Here is a 21391-nt window from a genome sequence, read left to right as displayed (position 1 = left end):
CAGGATATGCTGCTGCTGTGCCGCTTTGAGAGCATTGTTTTATTGCTTCGTAGGCAACGCTTGACTGAGGAGTAGATACAACGCATGCTCTATATAAACTGGCTCACCTGTAAACAGGCACTTGACTAGAAATCGTTTCTTAGTTGTAGTCCCCATAATAATAAATACAATTACACGTCTTGACTGCATATTACCCTGTGACAGGCTTGTCACGTTGTTAATGTTCTTATTTACCTTGCTCAGCTGCAAACCTGTATCTAATAAGAAACCGTTTATGAGTTGCGGTCTCTGTAATTACAAATCCATCCCGCTGCCTTGAATGCACATTACCCTGGGACATGTTTGTTACGCAGTAAATGTTCTCGACAAAATTACCATACGCCTTGTTGATAACGTGTATTTAAATTGAATGCATAGATGATGTGTGTCTTGATTACCCCGGGACATGTCTCTTACACTGTTAATGTCCTCGACAATACTGCTGTACGCCTATTTGATAAAGTCTATTTAAATTAAACGCATAGATGATGTGTGTCTTGAGACCCGGACACTTAGTTTATACTGCAAAGACATTCATGAATCCAACAGACACTTACCGGGTAGCTGTGTCTCCACTTCCATTTACTGACACCAGCCACCAGCTGCCTAACCTTCTGTTGTTTTTATATATTTGTGAACCTTGTATTGCGCGCAGCTATGGCAAACGGAGGTGTCTTGGTGCTTGGACAGGCAAAGGGGGTAAGAGAGCTCAGAGGAATCTAGGCACAGGAGAAGAGCCAATATTTATTTATTTGATTGACTTGTGAACAGTTTTTAATTTATAACATTGGAGCTGTGTCCGAATAATTCCTATAATTCATGTTTTCGACACAGTGATCACTTCCCCTTTTTTCAGAGCGTTTCCCCTTCCCTGAGCTGTCGCCAACTTGAGGTGAGGCGTCCTATCCGTACACGACGGGTAGGACCAGCAAATCGAATACACCAAACGTGGGTTTAACGGTTTTGTATTTCTTATTTTTTATTTGTTCTCACAACATTTTTTTTCATCGCAGTAGCCCATAATATCTTTTGGTCCTGATGAAAGCCACAATACCTTATAGGGTCCTTGAGGCTGAAACATGTGGTCACACTTACATCCACCACATGCAGTTATTATTTCAAACTGCAGGTGCTCCGTTTTTAATCCTGACACTAGGAACGAACCAAGGAAAGTCTGTATTGCTCCTGGTAGTTAGTTTAGCATCACTTCCTTCAAATATTAAATGTCTTTTGTTTCGCACTGCGCCCGCTACCCAACCTATTAAGCTATCTTCTTCTCTGAAGGATTTATTATATCCTAAACAATGTAGGAATAAAAACATCCCTGAGCTCCTCTCTCACAGTGAGGGGGTTGTAGCCCTTGGTGGGGCTAGGGTTCCCCGTCAAGAGGAGAATCCCAGATGATGAAGCATGCCACCTTGGTGGGTGATGGGATTATGTCCTAATGAGGGGATTCCTCAAGTAGCATGTTGAGATCACCTCTGCTATCTCTTTTTCCGGCATATGTGTGTTCTTGGACCCGAGGATTTCATGTGTTTGATTGAGACACCACCATTACATCCTCAGTAAGCCTTGCTATTGGAACCTCGTCCAGGTTTGCCCAATCTGCACACCCTGCCCAAAAACCTGAGACTGCGTGCCCCAGCACACAACCTTTCATTAGATGGCTGGAGCCTACTCATAGGTGGGCCTTAGACAGTGTAGTCACATAGGCCCCGCAGCCTCCCATGATGCGGGGGACCCAAGCTTCAGGGGTCCCCTCAGCACTGTATCCTGAACTGAAAGGTCCAAATTAATTCTGGAGGGGAGCCCTCCATGTACCTTGCAGGGAGGGGCCCCTTCAAGCTTCATTATGCCACTGGCCTAAGATGACCACCGGGTATTATACAACACGCTCACGAGCACTGCTCGGCACTGCTGCTTGTGAGATGTGTGCTCCCTTTATTATCTCCTTTGGGCGACCCCAACAGCCAGGGTGCGTTCACCTCTGTGCAGGGTGCACACTACATGCTTTGTGATCCACTCCTTGAAAAGCAGGTCTATTCTCTGTTTTTATTTACCCCAGTATGCCAAAGGCTGCTAATAATATTTTCTAGTTTTGGATGGATACACATCAGTCTCAAGGGCGACACACTGAAGTATACATAAAAGTGATGGTTGAAATGCGCCTGGATACCCTCATAGGTGACAAAAAGCACTCTACAAATCCACTGGTTGATTGATTGAATGCTTGAATCAATCTCAGCCACTGGTCATTACTCAAGGCTGCATGTGTTCGTCGATCTCGACCAAATTTCAAAATAAAGCATTATGTTACAAGCGTCTTTAGGCCTCCTCTTCACAGCGGGTGATTTAGGGGTGAAATCTGAGGGTTTCTTGCATAGAAGGAAACTTCCTCAGGCAAACATTACATATCTGTGTACATTGACAGCCTCTTGGGTTAGATGTGCACATTGTAACAAGTCACCATCATGACTAGTCATAGCGGGAAGTGTACAATTACCCATTCAGTTACCTAGTATTCACGGACACTCATCAGCCTTTCATAATACATAATCTTTTACAATGCATCTCAATTCCAGGATCTACTTGCATCTCCATCATGGGTCTCCTGTTCCAGAGCAGTAGAGGTTTAGGGCAGGTAATATATCCCTGCATGGGCGAAAATATACATTTATGCTTACAGTGCCTGAAAAGTGTCTGTCAGTAGAAAGAATATTAGGAAGCTGACTGCGTTATAGGTTATGTCAATGTTGAAATTGAGCATCGCAAACCCACTGCCGGCAGGCACAAACTCTCAGCTGTATGTGGTCAAAATTATAATATTTTGGTACTACTATGCCTTGGTCACAAAATCTTAGATTGTGTCCACTGAGTTCTTTCTTGAGGAAGCGTGGAAGGGAGGTCTGCAGTTTTGGGGCCATCCATCAGAGGTCCTTTTCAAGTTAAGTAAACGAAAGGCCACTTTGTTAGCAAAACAGTTGTGTGGAATAAGTGTGGTGTTTTGCACGAAGCCTCATTAATTATATAAATTCTTAGGTGTCACTGTGAGGACTACTTCCTGGCTATATTAAGTAACTGTGTATATCTGCATTCTTTGAAACATCTTACCCCATTTCATTCAACAAAGAAGGTATGTTTAGTCTTCTTTTTATGGCTGGCGTTTGAAACAGTTTCAGCTATCTCGCAAAACCACTGCTCTCCCTCACAATATCATAAATAATATACATATCGAGAAAGTTTGGACAGCGACCCTCGTTATTGGTCCGCTAAATTGTCATTCACATTTTACTTAAAATGACAAGACCCACATTGATCGAAATAAGTATGGGGCATATTATCAAGAACCTCTTTAAAATTATCGCAGTTTTAGCGGCAGGAAACTGGTGCTAAAACAGCGATAATGGGCTTGCTAATATGCGTTATAGAATTCTAATAGAAATCCAGGTTAGATGTCCTGCACACGATAATTTTAACGAGGTTCTTGCTAATATGCCCCAATGTTTTCTGGAAACATACAACGGCCCTTGATGAGATGCCAGGAGTTACCTTCACCAACTGCACACCAAAGTGTTCCAGAACCAAACACATCATGAGAGGAAAGTTACCAAGGAACTACAGACATTCCATAAGGAATGCAAACATTTCATATTACAATTACATGCATATTACAGGATACAACACATCTACCCCCTTTAACCCCCCCAAAAAAGCTAACAAACAACTTAAGAGCACACAAAATCATCAAAACGCCTTGTTTTAACTCTGATGTAAGTATATCCATCACATACAGAGGCAAACTTCTAAAAAAAAATTAGGAAGGAGACCACCAGCAGAACTCCTAAAGATATACAGAGCCAAATGTCAGTCAGTGGCGCTATACGGCGCAGGAGTGTGGGGGTATGCAAACACTAAAAATCTACAGCTAGCAGAAAATAAATGTCTTCGATTTCTTCTAGTTGTACCCAAAAGTACATCCACACTTGTCTGCCATACTGAACTGGGAATCTCCTACATCACGGACCTAGCAAAAATACAGCCACTTCTCCTCTGGCATCGTATATGGTCGGGGGAAAAAAAACACACTTACCCAGTAAATTATTCTTGACTAGCAGCCCGTCCCGACGTTGTCCGGGAGCAATTAGGCTTCAGGGTCCCCGCCCGCCCCGACGTTGTCCGTGGGTCCCCCGGAGCCTTCCTCCATATATTGCAGTATTATACCTCTATGTTTACTTTGTACGCTTTTGTAGCAGCCCGTCCCGACGTTGTCCGGGAGCAATTAGGCTTCAGGGCCACCGCCCGCCCCGACGTTGTCCATGGGTCCCCCGGAGCCTTCCTCCATATATTGCAGTATTATACCTCTATGTTTACTTTGTACGCTTTTGTAACCTGCACAGGTAACTTTTTCCTCTTGTAATGCACCGTTTGGCTCACTTTTTTAGTGCTCCGTTTGCTTCCTTTTGCTACCAGCACACGTCACTTTTTCCTCCTATACCTCTATGTTTACTTTCTACGCTTTTGTAACCTGCACACGTAACTTTTTCCTCCTGTAATGCACCGTTTGGCTCACTTTTGTAATGCTCTGTTTGCTTCCTCTTGCTCACGATGTACCCTTTTGCAACCTGCACACGTAACTTTTTCCTCCAGTAATGCACCGTTTGGCTCACTTTTGTAATGCTCCGTTTGCTTCCTCTTGCTCACGATTTTCATTTTTGCTTCATTTTTCCACCGCTCACCGCTCCTAAATAAATAAATAAATAACCTACCTCATCCGCCGCTCACTGCTCCTCCCCGCCTGTCCGCCGCTCCTCACCGCCTGTCCGCCGCTCCTCACCGCCTGTCCGCCGCTCCTCACCGCTCCTCCCCGCTCCATGTCCGCCGGTCCTCCTCGCGCTCCTGGACGCCGCTCCTCCCTGCGCTCCTCACGTCGGGCACGCACGTCGCGGCCGGCTTTTCTTCCAAGGGACTACTTTTTTTTTTGGTAAATTTTTTAAATAACGTATATTTATTACGTTTATATAGCCTATGTCCATCTGCACACCCTGACGATTACAACGATGTATCGGGTGTGTGGATTGGTGCTGTGATTCCCGAGTTTACCCGCCTCAAAGGTTCAAAGTTCTTCCTTTATAATAGTAGTATAGATTGCATATCCCTGGATCACTCCCCTAAGATAGGTTGGCTGGCATATATAAATGGCTTTCTACCTGACCTAGGATTGGAAAAATACTATCTGGATCCCATAACAATCCGGTCATTATCTAGAAAGGCCTTACAGGCATTCTCGCTGGCCCATCTGGAAGAAATTCGATTGGGAAATGAAGCCTCCAAGCCATCTGTTCAACACAGTACAGCTGTACACTTAACTAAATAAATCCAGCCTTATTTAACCTATGATCTAACTATCTTTGAGAGATTTCTCTTAATAAGATTTAGGTTAAACATTTTTCATCGTTTGGTCGCTTTCCCGGAAAAAAAAACTGGGATTCTGTTGTATCTTTATGTCCTTGCGATGAGACCTCAATTCAGGCCACTATCCACACCTTCTTTTTCTGTAAGTTCTATAGAGAGCACAGAAAGTATTGGCTTATACCATTATTAAGATATGTTGGAATAAGAAGATGTCGTCCAGCCTTGCTATTTTTACAATCGCTGAGCGAGGAGTGGATGTTGAAGATCATTGTAAAATTTTTGAAGTGTATCTTCCGCCATCGATTGAATCTGTAGCTGAATTCTGATAAATATGAATTAATAGAGTAAAACGGGACCGAAGTCTCTGTAAATACTTTTAATTAATTTTAACTATTTATAATGTATTTGTTTTTATATGTAAAATTTTGTATTAAGTGTCAGTATCTCGTTTTTAAAGTTGATCACGAAAGGTAAATGATCTATGTAACTGCTTTTATGGTTTTTTACCTGCCAAAAACCGAATAAAGAAATACTTGACTTGACTACAGAGGCACCCTTTACCCTATTCCTTGAGTTTAACGTAGGAAATGTTACTTTTGAATATTTCTTATATTCCACCACCTGCCATAAGCCAATTTTACACAATTATCCTTCACAAACACCACTTTCCTAGGGCATGATCATTTTGACGAACGTTTCTTGGCATTGTCTCCGTGAAATCCTCTCACAAACATGCCACACTTAAAAGGACGTTGTGGCCCCAATATTTTCATGTTGTGTCCTTGAGCATACACTCTTTGGTATTTCGTTACCCTGTCTTGCAAATTCTTAAAATCAACCTTACGCTCTGCAGTTCTGTTCATCCATGCTGGAACAGCAAAAAGGCATGTTACCCTCCCTTATAGTAAGTTGAAAGGTGTTTCCTTGTTTACAGAATGAGCAGTGGTTCTGTAGCTCCTTAACATATTTTTGTCATTTCTAGCACAAATTACTCATACATGCAAGTTAGATGCACTCCACAAGCCCTCTCTTAAATCTCTCGACTAAATCATTTCTCTTGGGATGGTAAACAAGGGTTTTAGTATGTTTGACATTCCTATTGGGAAAAAAATTTCAAAATCCACAGAAACAAATTGAGGACCATTTCCAGTGAAAATGTCAGCAGGGAAGCCTTCCCTTCCTTTACAAAAGCAACTTCTGGCCACTGTGAAATATAGTCAACCATGACCATGGCAAATTTATCACTGACATTAAGATTCTCAAATGGCCCACAAATATCTATGGCAATTTCTTTCCCACGGAGCGTTAGAAAATGGTAAAGGGTCTATAGTAGTTTCCTTGGGAAAGGGGATTTGTCACACAGCACAAGCAATGCAAAGGCGCACATACCTCTCAATCTGAGTGTCAATGCCTGGCCACCAGAAATCCTCTCTGATGCGCCTTTTCATGGCTGACATGCCGCCATGTCCTTCATGCATGAGGCATAAAAGTCTTTCCCTCAGCTTAGTTGGTACCACCAAACGACAACCTCTCCTTACAATGCCATCCACAACAGCAAACTCAGACCAAATGAGTTTAAAAGACTGAAGACTCTTGTGTAGCTTCCACCCTTGATTATGACTAAGGGCCTCAATGAGCCAATTTATGGTGTCGTACACAATAATAGTCAATTTCCACTCTTCTTCAGTAATGGCATTACATACATCATTCACTGCCACCACCGTGCACTCATCATCTTCTTCATTTTGCAGCAACTCCAATGGTAACCTTGACAAGCAATCAGTATTGACATTTTTAACACCAGGCACGTATTTCACCTCAAAAGTGTACTCTTGCAGGCGATAAAGCCACTTGGCAATCCTGGGTGTGACTTTGCTAGCACCTCTCATGGAGAACAGATCCACCAAGAGTTTGTGATCAGTGCATAACTGAAACTTTGCACCCCATACAAAGATCAAAAAATGCTGGATGCCCCACCAACATAGTAGGGCCTCTTTCTCCACAGTAGAGTACATATGTTCAGATCCCTTCAAAGTGTGAGAGGCAAAAGCTACCACCCTTTCTTTGCCATCACACACTTTCACAAGAACGACACCAAGACCATGATTACCTGCATTAGTAGAAATTATGGTCTCATCTTCCGGGTTTTAAAGTGACAGCATTGGCACTACATTTCTCTACATCATCAAATATTAGTTGACAATCTTCCGTCCACACAAATTCCTCTCCCTTTTTCATTAATTCTTGTACTTTGTCAGTGAATTGATCTACAACCTTGGAGTAGTACTCCACAAGACCAAGAATGACCTAAGTTTGGCTTTGTCGGTCAGTGCAGGTGTCTTCCCAATGGCCTCCTCTAAGATGGTTTGGGTTTAACACCATCACTAGTAAGAGTGTGACCTAAGTATTCTACCTCATTCAAACCAAACTTGCATTTCTCAAGACCAATGGTGAGACCATCGTTTAACAATCTCTTCAAAACTTTCTCCAATATTAAATCATGTTGAATACTATGACACACCCACACCAAAGCATTGTCTTGAAATACTAAAACATTTTTTAAATCAGCCGACACACTCCGTATAACTCTTTGGAAGTCAGCGGATGCAGAAGCAAGTACGAATGGCATTCAGACAAACTGATATGCTCCTTCTGGGGTGATAAAAGAAGTAAGATGTCTGTACTCTTATGTAACAAAATGTGGTGGTAAGCACTGGATAAATCCAGCATAGTAAAACACGCACCAACTTCCACACTGGTCAACATTTCATTGATTCGAGGAAGGGTATTGCAATCAATCCAGATGTTATCATTCAAATCCTCAGATCAATGCACATCCTAATCTTGTCATTGGGTTTCTTTGCCAAAACGATGAGACTTAACCATTCAGACTCCTCAATGGGCTCAATCACCCCCTCTGAACACTACCTCTGCACTTCTTCTTTCAACTTTTGTCTTAAAACAAAAGGGACATTTCTCACTTTGTGTACTTTAGGTCCAGCATTTTTCTTTAAGACAATACAATGTCTAAACTTTTTTAAACAACCTAGGGAACTCTTAAATAAATTGGGGAATGTGTTGACCCAACTATTGGTGACAGAAGATGACATAGATAAAACTTGCTCTGGATAATTGGGATTCAAAATAATGTTCAATGCTCGTTGTTCTTTCCATCCAGGTAAAGATTTACCCTTTTCCACAATATACAATTTGGCTACAGTTTTCCTGTCTTGAAAATTCATTTTGGTCATAAAATAACCTCGAACAGGCAGTTTATTCCCACAATACCCTTCAGAAGTGACATCAGTGCCACATAATCCCTCCAAACCAAAGCCTAAACTTATTCATGTGAACTTATCAATGATGATGAATGGAGCACAAGAATCTGCCCAGACCTGTACCTCCTTCCCCTTGATGATGCATATGGGGGGCGATAACTATCCTTGTTCCTCTCAGAATCACAAACTAGGTCACCATCACAATTACTACAATTACAAACTTGGACTGAATCAATCATCAATAATTCCACCACCCCTCCTTCACTTTCACAAGAAATGTCATCCTCTCTTACCATATTTACTGACTAGCAGCCCGTCCCGACGTTGTCCGGGTATGAATTGCTGCCGGCCAGTAGTATATTGTTTTGTAGGATTTCGTTTTGATAGCATTTCTTATCTGTGACAGGCCTGTGAAACGCTCCGATTCACAGTGCACTGCTGATGCACTTAAGAGTGCATGTTCAGTAGTGTGTGAACTCGAGTTTCCCTACTTTATTTTTCCTTGCAATATTATATAGCGCGAACTCGACAACATGGCATGAGCACAATTTACATTACAGAAGAACACATTCATTTGTGGTAGGCACAGGTAGACAAAGCGATTTGCCTGGAATCACAGGATGTTGAGCTGTTGCCGAGATTCGAACGTAGCTCCCCAGCTCTAAAGTTCGCAATTCTAGAACTTGTGGCGGGAGGTGTGTCTAAAAGTGTATGTCGGTGCTGGCCATTAATGAGAGAGACCTGTGCATTTTTCAAATGGATGATGAAAAAATATGAGTATGTTGCTGGAGATGAGGGCCGCTGTGACACTAATGTACTTACCGGGGGAGGGTAAACACCCATTATCCCGCAACTTTCTTTCCGCATACCATGACTCCGCATACTTTCATTACAATAGTACCATGACTCCGCAATGCCATTATAACGCATGGCATTACATTTTATATGCTTTTACCATGCATACATTTACAACAAAATTCGTTATTTATTATTTATTTATTATGCATCTTGTAACGCGCAAACTAAAACCCGAAGGTGTCAAGGCGCCTAACAAAAAGATCAGAAAGCTGGCACTCATGCGCTTAAATCATACGCTTGGACAAAGAGGCGAGTTTTGAGAGCGGCTCTGAAGGTTTGCAGGGAGGGAAGGGACCTGAGCTCCAATGGGAGGTCATTCCACCATTTTGGAGCCAAGATGGAAAAAGCCCTACCACCCCATCTGGCTTTCCGAATGCGGGGGATATGAAGAAGAAAATGATTGGAGGAGCGAAGGTTCCTGCCAGAATTATAGTAGGTCAGGATGGATCTAATGCCTGTAGGGCTACTTTTTGCCAAGGCCTTATAGACCATACACATGAATTTAAAGACAATCCGCTCCTTTATCGGCAGCCAGTGGAGCTGCTTTCTAGCCAACGTTGCCGAAGAGCGTCGGGGAAGATCAAGAACAAATCTGGCTGCCGCATTCTGGACTACCTGCAAGCGCTGCAGCTGACTCTTGTTCAGTCCAGCATACAACGCATTGCAGTAGTCCAGACGGGACCCCAAAAGGGCGACAGCCAGTTGCCTTCTTGCCTGCAGGGAGAGGTAGTTCCTGATTTTCCTGAGAACATGGATTATACCCCAGCAGGTAGATACCGTCCTGCTGACCTGTTGGCGCATATCAAGCGTAGAGTCAATCATCACCCCGAGATTTCTAGCCAAGGAGGTGGGCTTAGGGCAGGAACCGAACGCGTCAGGCCACCACTCCATGGACCAAACGTCTTCCCTTCCGCCGAACACCATCACCTCGGTCTTCTCCCCATTCAACTTCTGTGAGTTGTAAATCATCCACTGGCCGACGGCCTCCATGCAAGATCTAAATCTGGAGGCCGTCAGCTCTGTTGACTGGGAGAGAGACACGAGGATCTGAGTGTCGTCCGCGTAGCAGAATACCTCCATCTCAAAGGATCTAATAAGTCTGGCAAGGGGGGTCACATAGATGTTAAAAAGGGTGGGGCTAAGCGCCGACCCTTGAGGGACCCCACAATGCACAGACAGGGATGGAGATAGAAATTTTCCCAGCATTACCCTCTGCTCCCTATGATCTAAAAAGGAAGAGAGCAATCCCAGGGCTGCCCCCCGGACCCCAATCTCACCCAGACGAGATGTTAAGACCCGGGGAGATAGGGTATCGAAGGCAGCCGTGAGGTCCAGAAGGATCAGGAGGGATGTCCGACCCTCGTCCACACTCATACGGATAGAGTCGAGGACCAAGGTGAGGGCGGACTCGGTGCTATGTTCCCTCCTGAAACCATGCTGGGAAGGGTCCAAACAGCCAGACTTCTCCACAAAGGCAGCTAGATGCCCATTTAAATGGGACTCAAGCATCTTTGCAGGGGCCGGGAGCAGTGAGATGGGGCGAAAGTTTTTTAATACCCCGGGATCTAGGGAGGGTTTCTTAAGGAGAGGTTTTACCACAGCATTTTTCCACTGCTGTGGAAAAGCACCCTCCCTCATTACCCCATTCATGATCTCAAGTAAAGGGGGTAAAAGAGATCCTCTACACTGCTTCATGATCTTAAGAGGGCAAGCATCTAATGGAGACCCTGACTTAGTTTTCTCAAGCAGCATGTCAAGATCTTGTAGGGAGAGCGGAGGAAAAGATTCCAAATAGTCGGCCACGGGAGGCTCCGCCACGGAAACATCCGGGACTACAATGGCCGGAGGCTCAGCCGTTAAGAGTCTCTGTGACTCCAGAGAAGTATAAATGTCCGATATTTTGGACTGGAAGAAGAGGGCAATGTCATTACAGAGCTCCTGAGATGGAATAACAGGATCAGGGACCTGAAAAGATGTAAGGGAGTCCACGATCCTGAAGAGCTCTTTGGGAGATGAAAGGGAGGAAGTCAGGGTCACAAAGTAGTCTTGTTTGGTCCCAATGACTTCCGACTTGTATCTCTTGAGCAGGGCTTTATGAGCTTCCCTGTCTTTGAGATCCCAACTTGCATGCCATCGCCGTTCCTGCCTCCTGACTTCCTGCCTCAGGGCTCTAAGTTGTTCCGAGAACCAGGGAGCTGATGGTCTTTTCCTGGCTGAGATTGTTGCTTTTACCCTTCATGTAAATGCATGAAGGGTAAAAGCATGTTTTTTTTTAATGTTTGGATAAGGTAAGTATGGGTATAGCGGTATATGTTTTGGGGTACTGAGGTATATGTTTTGGGCTGTTTGGGTATTTTAAGGGTTCAGATATAGTTTTGGGTTATGGGGTACAGGGGTAGTTTTAGGGTTTAGGGATAGGTATGGGTTTTGGGTACAGGGGTATTTTTAGGGTTCAGGGCTAGGTTTGGGTTTTGGGGTATAGGGGTATTTTTAGGGTTCTGGGTAGGTTTGGGTTTTGGGGTACAGGGGTATTTTAAGGGTTCAGGGCTAGGTTTGGGTTTTGGGGTACAGGGGTATTTTAGGGTTCAGGTTTGGGTTTTGGGGAACAGGGGTATTTTAGGGTTATGGGGTAGGTTTGGGTTTTGGGGTACAGGGTTATTTTTAGGGTTCAGGGCTAGGTTTGGGTTTTGGGGCACAGGGGTATTTTTAGGGTTCAGGGGTAGGTTTGGGTTTTGGGGTACCGGGGTATTTTAAGGGTTATGGGCTAGGTATGGGGTTTGGGGTACAGGGGTATTTTAGGGTTCAGTGGTAGGTTTGTGTTTTGGGGTACAGTGGTATTTTTAGGGTTGAGGGCTAGGTTTTGGATTTGGGGTACAGGGGTAGGTTTGGGTTTTGAGGTACAGGGGTATTTATAGGGTTCAGGGCTAGGTTTGGGTTTTGTGGTACAGGGGTATTTTTAGGGTTAAGGGATAGGTTTGCGTTTTGGGGTACAGCGTATATTTATAGGGTTAAGATGGGTTAGTGTTTAAGGGTGTTGGGCTATTTTAAGGAGTAAGGGTGGGTTATGATTATGGGGTTCAGGGGAATTCTAAGGGAGCAGGGTGGACACCCGGAGCTGGAATGTACAGAACCTGGGAAGAAAAAACAATGAAATACTGGGCACAACGCTGGCTTTTTTTCCGCAATCCCGCGCCCCGCACATGCCCCCGCCCCCAGCACACACCCACAGCACACGATATGAGACATGGCATGAAGGGCGGAGAGTACCACACGCCCCCAGCCTTTGTCACGCTTCCAGCACATCCCCACAGCACAACGCAGACACGCCCACAAGGGACTACTTTGCTGGCACGGTTCTTTCACCTTTTAAATGTATATGGTGGACGTCTGCATAGCCTATGTCCTTCTGCTGCAACTGCCCTTTCCAACGCTGTATTGGGTGTTGTGATTGGTGCTGTGGTTCCTGAGATTACCCGCCTCAAAGGTTTGGGCTCTCTCTTTATTATATTAGTATGGACAGATACCATATTTCACAAGCACAGCGCAAGCGTTATGCAGGAATAAACTAAACAGTGCAGACAATTTATAGCGCCACAGTCTCATAAACTTGGGCTTCTGGTCGCAGTGGTGTCTGCAACCCTCGCCAGGGGGTGTGTAAAAACGCCTGTTGCAATCTCACTGTAATGCTGACAAACCTTAACATGTGCAGACAATTTATAATGCCACAATTCCCGTAAACTTGGGCCTGTGGTCGCTGTGATGCTGGTGTCTTCACGCACTGATTAAACGTCTCATTCATCATTGTAAAGCAGCGCTTTGGCAGAGACCTGATAAAACCTCAGCACCCAAATTGTTTGTGATGTAGAATTGCATTTTTTATAAATGTGATGTTATAACAGGAGAGACATTTACTGTGAGTGGTGTTAAAGTGGAAACAGCAACAAATATGAAATGACTTCAACCGATGAATATCACAAACCACTGATTCTCTCTCCCTCCCCCGCCTGCCGTGTCCATGTTCCGTTATCAGGTGTTTTTATCAAATATCTCTGCCTCTTGTGAGTCTCCGTAGCTCCGGGGGGGGAGGAGGGTTCATCCGGTCCTCAGTCCCTGTATTCCTGCACACTTTTACCGATTCCGAGTAACCACAGTCCTGTTTTATTTATTTTTCTGAGTTGTCGAGGGGCCTTCTTTTTGCCGGTTTATTCATTTATTTGTAGCCCGTCCTGATGTTGTCCGGGAGCAAAAGGCTGCTTCTGGGCCCCCGGCCGCCCCGACGTTAAGGCTGCTTCAGGGCCCCCTGCAATACTGACACCCGTCACAGTTTTTATTTCGTGCAGCAATTGTGCCTGCCACCAAATTATGCCATAACAAACTAAGCAGCGGGGACACGACCACCTTGAATAACGCAGCGTCGCGCCTCCGTCTTGCTTTTAAATCAAAAGGGGCTTTGCAAAAGTACTCTGGAAACAATCACCACGCTCACACGGCATATCAAAGGAAACAGCTCCCAACTCGAGAGTTGCAACGGTTGCACTGCACCCGAAGAGGGTATCGGAGGCATTGGCATTTTACACTTATTTAAGGTGCAAAGTGAGGAATTATCTTTCCGCGCTCCAAGAAGTCCCTTACCTCGCGTTCCCACTGTCGCCGCCGCTCTCTTCCGTGCTCCTCCCGCCGAACGCCGCATTAGTTTTCCTCCCCACGGCTCCGCACATTTCAGTGAACCGGGTGTCGGTTCCGCGCCGTCATTACTTTTCCTCCCCACGGCTGTACTCCTCGGGCTGCTGATTTTATTTTTATTTTTTTTTAAATCGTATATTTTCGGGGGTTATATAGCCTATGTCACTCTGCAGACCCTGCCAATTCTAATGATGTATTGGGTGTTTGGATTGGTGCTGTGGTTCCCGAGTTTACCCGCCTCAAAGGTTCCCAGTTCTTACTTTATAATAGTAGTATAGATTTTTTGTAACCAGAATAGCCACCGCCGTTGCATACTCTAGCAAAATGCCCCATTTTCCTGCACTTGTAACATCTACTTTTTGCTGCAGGACAATGATTGGCATCCGCAGTGTGCCTAGAACTACCACATCTGAAACAGGATTTAGATTTGTATTTCACGATATCCTGCTTTCTTTGTTTATTTTAATTTCATCATCTTTCTTAACAGCCTTTCTGATATTATTTATACTGTGGACAGCATCATCTTGACTATCGATTTTAGGAGCATTATCACTTAACTCCTTCACATACCTAGATATATTTTCCATTCTTCTAGCTATGTCAATAGTTCTCTCCAACGTGGGATCTTTCATGCCTAACAACCCTTCTTGTATCTTGACATTAAACATCCTATTGATCATTTGATCCCTGATAATTTCATCCCGCAGGTCCTTGAATTTGCAAGTGACTGCTAAACTCCTCAAATTAGCTACATACTCTTCAATCAACACCCTGGGTACTTAAGCACATGAGAAGAATTTATGTCTTTCAACAACAACACTGACTTTTTTTTCCAAAGTTCTCAACTAAAGCTTTCAAAGCAACATCATAAACATCAACACCACTATCACCATTCTCCCCACCTTCTTCATTTAAGCCATCCTCTTCCATTAACAGCAGGTAAGGCTTTTAGTACCTTCCTTTCCTCCAAACCTAAACAATGTGTGAAAATGGCAAATCTCTTTGCCACATACACATCACTCCCAATAGCTTCAGTGTACGATTCAAAAGTTTCTTTCGAATCTTCCCAAGCCATGCAAGACTCTGAAAAAATAATGGAGGTACAGGTATCAACTGTGTTGTCATGGTGTTGAGAGATGACTGAATACGTTATTATGATATGTAAAACCAGTTCACAAAAACTAAATACATTTTAAAAATTTCTACATATAATTTTGATGGTGTTCATGTCACGGGCATAAAAATATGTGATGTGCACAGTGTTCTGAGATATAAATAAATGCAATATATATAGCCACAACACAAAACCTCCTCACAATTGCAGAAGAAATTGTATTTGAATGGTGTGAGTGTCAACGATAAAATGACACACAGGGCACCCCAGCAATTTCATATGAATAAAGTTACCTGGTTGTGCCCAGCTGATCCATGATGTACAATGCTGAACAGGTGCAATTGAAGAGATTATCTACGTTGCAAGCACACATTTGTCTGCCCGCCCAAACAAGAATTAAGGAGATGGAGGATGCGCGTTGCAGGCGCACTCCTGCCTGTCTTGCAACTGACGCCGTTGAATGCGAATGTCTGCCTGAAGCAAGATGGCGGTACGTACACGTGCTCGAAGTTCCCACTTTGACGTCCGCCCGGATTAAAGATGGCGCACGTCTCAGGATCGATGTTGACGTCATGATGTAACGCTGGAGCAGCACGCTCAACAGAAGAGCTCGAGCGCAGTCAATTAGCGCGGGACCCAGCGCGAGGCTGGCAGTTGATTTGAAGTAAGCAATATAATGTTGGAAGGATACTCGCACGTACCTTGAGGCAAACAATACTCTCCAGAGAGTCGGCACGTAATTGGAGCCGAAAATGTGTAATCAAGGGCGGTATTCCACTCAAAAATGTAAAAAAATGGCAGTAAAATTTTCAGAGAGAAAAAAAAAACTCGGGGTCCTTGGTGAAGTCAGATCCCATGCTTGTCGCCTGTTTTACAATGACAAGGACCACGTTGAAATAAGTACGTTTTTTGGAAACATACAATGGTCCTCGATGAGATGCTACCTTCACCAACTGCTCTCCAAAGTGTCCCAGAACCAAACACAGCAGGAGAGTGATGCTGCCAAGGAACTGCAGACATTCTATATGGAATGCAAACATCTCATATTACAATTACATGCATGTTACATGATACAACACCCTCCATATCATACAGCATGGGGCAATGGCTCCTTTCACTATGAGTGAGTGCACAAAGCCTTTGTAGACTGTTCACGTCCACCCAGAAAATAGTCACTTCTTCCTCAGTAGCAAAGTTGGTTCTCAGTGCGCTTTTTATTTAATGTATTTTTTTATAACAAGTTTAAATACTGCTTATTTTTCTTGCCCTCCTTTTTAGGTCGAGCTGGTAAACTGCATGCAGGTGTCCAGCTGGAGACCTAATGTTGTCTGTTACGGGGGAAGGACGGACAAGAGGGTGTTACGAGCTTTTTCCCTGGATTTGTGTGGGCGCACGTTCTGTCCAGCGCCGTGCACGTGCGCGCGCATACAGACAGACCCTCGCTCACCCCCCCTCCTCCACAGTCACACACACGCACTCCAAGACACATACACGCACGCACGCACGCACACAGCCCCCGCCGTGCGCGCACATACAGGCCGCCCCCCGCCCTCGCAGCTCAGCAACCCACTCACCGGCTTCCTTGGTGCGGCGGCTCTCCTCAGCTGCAGGGCCCGGCAGCAGAACTCTTCCTCCCTCCTTCGGCACCGGGGCGCAGGGTAGGCTCCTGCCTGCTCCAGTGCTCCAAACAATCGCGGCTCTTCCGTGGGAGGCGGGGTAGGCTCCCGCCCTCCTACTTCCTGTTTCCGGTTGTCGCGCCGGCCTGCCTGACTTCCTGGTCGCAGGCCGGCAGTACTCGAAAGGGGGAAACACGACTCCGGCATAGTAAGATATTTTTGCAGTATGGTTTTCACTGGACCCACGAGTTTAGCTCAGGTTTTTACAAGCCCATCTGCTTCTGACAGACTATTGTCTCTCGCTTGTGTTGGCACCTCTCTAACCACTGCCCGATCTTGTGTCCGTTTGCTCTTTTCTTTATTAATTTTTTTGGGGGGGGGGGTGTCATTGTTTTGGGCAGCGTGAATGTGGGTCTTGGTTCACAAAAGTTCTTTAGAAAAGTTTAAGCTATTGCCATTATAAATTACAATAACTTTTATTTAAGTATTAGTTATTTAAAAAAATTAAACGCCATTATTATTTGTAATAGCAATACATCTAAGTCATGTAAATACAAAACATATTGCATTACAAATGCTATAGGTATCACATTTGCGAAAGTTATAACTATTGGCATTGTAAATGGCAAAGCTATTAATTTCGCTATTTTCAAAAACAACACATAAATAAAAACTTTGCCATTTACAATACCAATAGCTCAAACTTTCCTAATGCGAGACCTATTGCATTGCAAATGCTTGTTAACATATGTGTTTAAGAGACACTGTAGCTGTGAAACATCTGCATGGGAGAAAGTTTAGTAAATATTTTTCTAAATGCTTTTTTTTTAAACACTTTTTATTATTGAAGTTTTTGAATCATGTTCAATAGATAGACGAGTAATACAATATTAGCAAAACAATAAAGTACAAAATCATAATAATACAGAAGGCAACTTCCAAAATTACGCAAAATACGATTTCCAGATCTTATCAAATTTCCTCAGCCCCCCAATTCGTTGTGCATAGCGATATTCGCAAGTTCGAACATTCCTCATTTTCTGAAACCAGGCATTAAATAATGGTGCATGTATTGATTTCCAATTCTGCAGCACTAGGGATCTCACTACTGCCATCATAATAAACAATAATTTAGCCATCTGTTCTGAAAATCCAAAATCACAATCATATTCATAGAGAATTAATTTGGCATTATAAGCAATTTCAATCCCACAATATTTTTCTATATATTTGAAGATTTCCCTCCAAAAAGGCACACTTTTATCACAATGAGCAATGTGAGACCAGTTAGCAGGACTATATTGCTGACATCTAAAACATACAGCGCTGACATTCTCATACATTTTAGAAATGACGGCAGGAGTACTATAAAGGAGCCATTTACTATAGAAAATCATTCTCCTCCAATTCGAACCTCGAAGAACACTAAAATTCATCTTATTTATCCATTTCCAGGTATTTAAGGTGAGAATATGATTTTCTTGATCGTTCCATTTTTTTATAGCTATAATACTCAGATCTATTTCCCTATGTTGCACTAAACATCTTTTCCATGCTCCTGGCATCTTATTCTGAGGAATCAAGAATAACTCATCCCTCAACTGGGAAGGAGAGTCAATCATATTTGCTTCCACTTGTTTCAGTATTTTAAAAATTGAAACATAGGAATTTAACAACATAAAATTACCTGAGATTATTCGTTGCATCTCTCCTGGTATCAACCAGGTCCCTTCTCTTAAAAAATCTGACAAGGAACCAAACCCAGCTCGCTCCCACTGAGAAACAATATCTGCTCCAGTTTTAATTCCCATAAATGAAAAAGCGGTCCCTAAAGGAGTTCTAGAATTAAACTGGGGAAGGGAATACCTTTTTAGAAAAACATCACGACGCTTAAAAAACCAGTGCATCATTTTATACCGGGTAAGTTTTGGTGATTTAGGAATATGTAGAGGAGCTGGAGTTTGAGCCTCTAAACTAATTAGGTCAAAAAAGAAATTGATAAATAATTTTGGTTTTTGCATTCCCAATTTAAATCGTTCTAAATATTGGGCGAAATATCCACTATAATAGTCTCTAAGGTTCGGAACAGATAAGCCTCCCAATTCAGTGTCCACATAGAGTGTTTTCAATGCTATCCTAGGGTGTTTTTTGGCCTATATAAACCTTGAGAAAAGTGACTCTACTTTAGAAAAAAAACTACTAGGTAAATAGCACGGAATGGTTGAAAATAAGAAGTTAAAAAGTGGCAGTATGGACATTTTTATAAGTGCAACCCTTCCCATAATGGGTGAATGGCAATGAATCCCATCTAGTAAATAAGGATTGCACCTTCTGTAAAAGTGGATCAAAATTCAATTTAAATAAATCGGAAACGAGACTATAAAACATAACCCCTAAGTACCGTTTTGGTCTAGAACTAATACATCCAACTAAATCCGCATGTAGATCCACATCCCCTCCACCACACACTAATATTTCAGTTTTTTTTTAATTAATTCGATAACCTCCTAAGGCATCGAATTGTTCAAAAATCTGTAAAACAGCATTCTGGGATTGAATATCCGTTTTAATTATCAGCATAATATCATCGGCATAGAGTTTGATTTTGGCCATAGAAACTATTGGTGTGGGGATATTTACAGATTCACGAATTGCTATGGCTAATGGTTCAATAAAAAAAGCAAAAAGAATAGGAGATAAGGGGCACCCCTGCCTGGTGCCCCTTTGGACCGATACTGAGCCTACCATAACAGAATTAATAACTATATTAGCTCTTGCACCCGTGTATAAATTCTGAATTAAAGTAATAATTTGTGAAGGAATACCCAAATGTTTTAAAATAGCAAATAAAGTTGACCAAACCACTAAATCAAAAGCTTTTTCAGCATCTAATAATAATATTAGAGCCGGGATCTTTTTAACCTGAAAATAATCCAACGCCTCCGCAAGAAAATGGGTGTTAGTAGCTAACTGCCGACCTGCCACAAAACCATTCTGATCTAAATGAATAAGATCCGCAGCAATCAAGTTAAATCGTATTGCAATTAATTTAGTCAGGATCTTATAATCGGTGTTAAGTAGTGTAATGGGCCTATACGAGTTAGGATCTTTTAAATGTTTCCCTTTCTTTAGAAAACTAACAACAGACCCATCCCCAAAAGAACCTGAGACTTGACCCCCCATTAACATATAATTAAATAACTGTAATAATAAATCAGAAAAAACACTAAAGAAAGTCCTACGAATTTCAGCCGGAAGCCCATCCGGACCACAAGCTTTACCAATCGGTAAATTCTTCACCACAAATTCTAATTCGGATTTAGAAAAAGGACGCTTCATTAAATCACTATCCACAGGAGTTAATGAGGGCATATTATATCTGGATAAAAAATTTACAAGTCTGGAGTGATCTATTGTTTGCTGATGACTATAAATCTGTTTATAATGGGACAACATAATAGTGCCAATAGCGTCCGTCTGTGAAACTTCAACATGAGTGACAGGGCATTTTAAGGAGTGAATTAAATTTGCGGCAGCCCGTTCTTTTGCCTGCCATGCGAGGAGTTTAACAGAGAAATTACTCTCCTCATAAATCCTCTGTGATTGTATCGAAAATTGCTGTTCACTCTGTGTGTAGAAAAACGTATTGAGTTCACATTTAGCCTCATTTAATCTCTTTTGAACATCCCTAGAAGGGTTCACTTGTCTCAATAGAGTAAGTGAATTAATTTTTTGGGAGAGTGAGGTTTTAATTTGTTTAATAGTGCGCCATTCTTCTGCGTCTTTACTAATTATAATGCCGCGAATAAAGGCTTTTAATGAGTCCCACACAATATGCAGTGGGGCTGTGTCTACATTACGTGCTATAAACTCAACAATTTCGTTTTTTACAAAAGAGATCCAATTATCATCCTGCAGATACACTTTATTAAATGTCCATCTTTTAGTAGGCTTAACTTCATTACCTATTTCAAATTCAATTAACAACATTGCATGGTCTGAGAAACCATTGTGAAAGAGTTTTTGATAATTACATTTTAATAATCTAGAAACCAAAAAAAAATCTAATCGAGACGAGGATCTATGTCTCCCAGACCAGCAAGTATATTCTTTTTTTCTGTGAGAATTTACTACGCCATGGATCATTTAAATCTAATATTGACATATACTGCATAATAGAGCTTCTTGATTTTGGTTTGGATTGTTTCCTCGTCATAACGGAAGAATCCAATTTTCCAACCATAAGGATATTAAAATCTCCCCCTATCACTATGTCCCCCCTAACTAACAACAAGGATGGAAATAGCTCATCATAACTTAGGGCGCGATCTTCCACTGGGGCATAAAAGCTGACAAAAGTAATTGGCCTTCTCCTATTTTTCATTAAACAA

At 42.8% G+C, this 21391-nt stretch overlaps 1 protein-coding gene and 1 long non-coding RNA gene across 7 annotated transcripts in view; one reads left to right on the top strand and one right to left on the bottom strand.

Annotated features, from left to right (window-relative positions):
* Window positions 1–15937, bottom strand: part of LOC144791847 (uncharacterized) — a 198565-nt gene extending 182628 nt beyond the window's left edge. For all 6 annotated transcript variants that reach the window (XR_013602478.1, XR_013602477.1, XR_013602476.1 and 3 more), the window contains exon 1: window positions 15678–15937. This is a non-coding gene — a long non-coding RNA (uncharacterized LOC144791847). The remainder of the gene's footprint in view (window positions 1–15677) is intronic.
* Window positions 1–21391, top strand: part of LOC144791849 (putative cation-transporting ATPase 13A4) — a 652319-nt gene that overhangs the window by 461433 nt on the left and 169495 nt on the right. The gene's annotated exons all lie outside the window — the stretch shown is intronic.

Source organism: Lissotriton helveticus, chromosome 11 (assembly GCF_964261635.1).
Source record: "Lissotriton helveticus chromosome 11, aLisHel1.1, whole genome shotgun sequence".
NCBI lineage: Eukaryota > Metazoa > Chordata > Amphibia > Caudata > Salamandridae > Lissotriton > Lissotriton helveticus.
The sequence above is the reverse complement of the archived record's forward strand: the minus strand, read 5'-3'. Positions and strand labels throughout refer to the sequence as shown.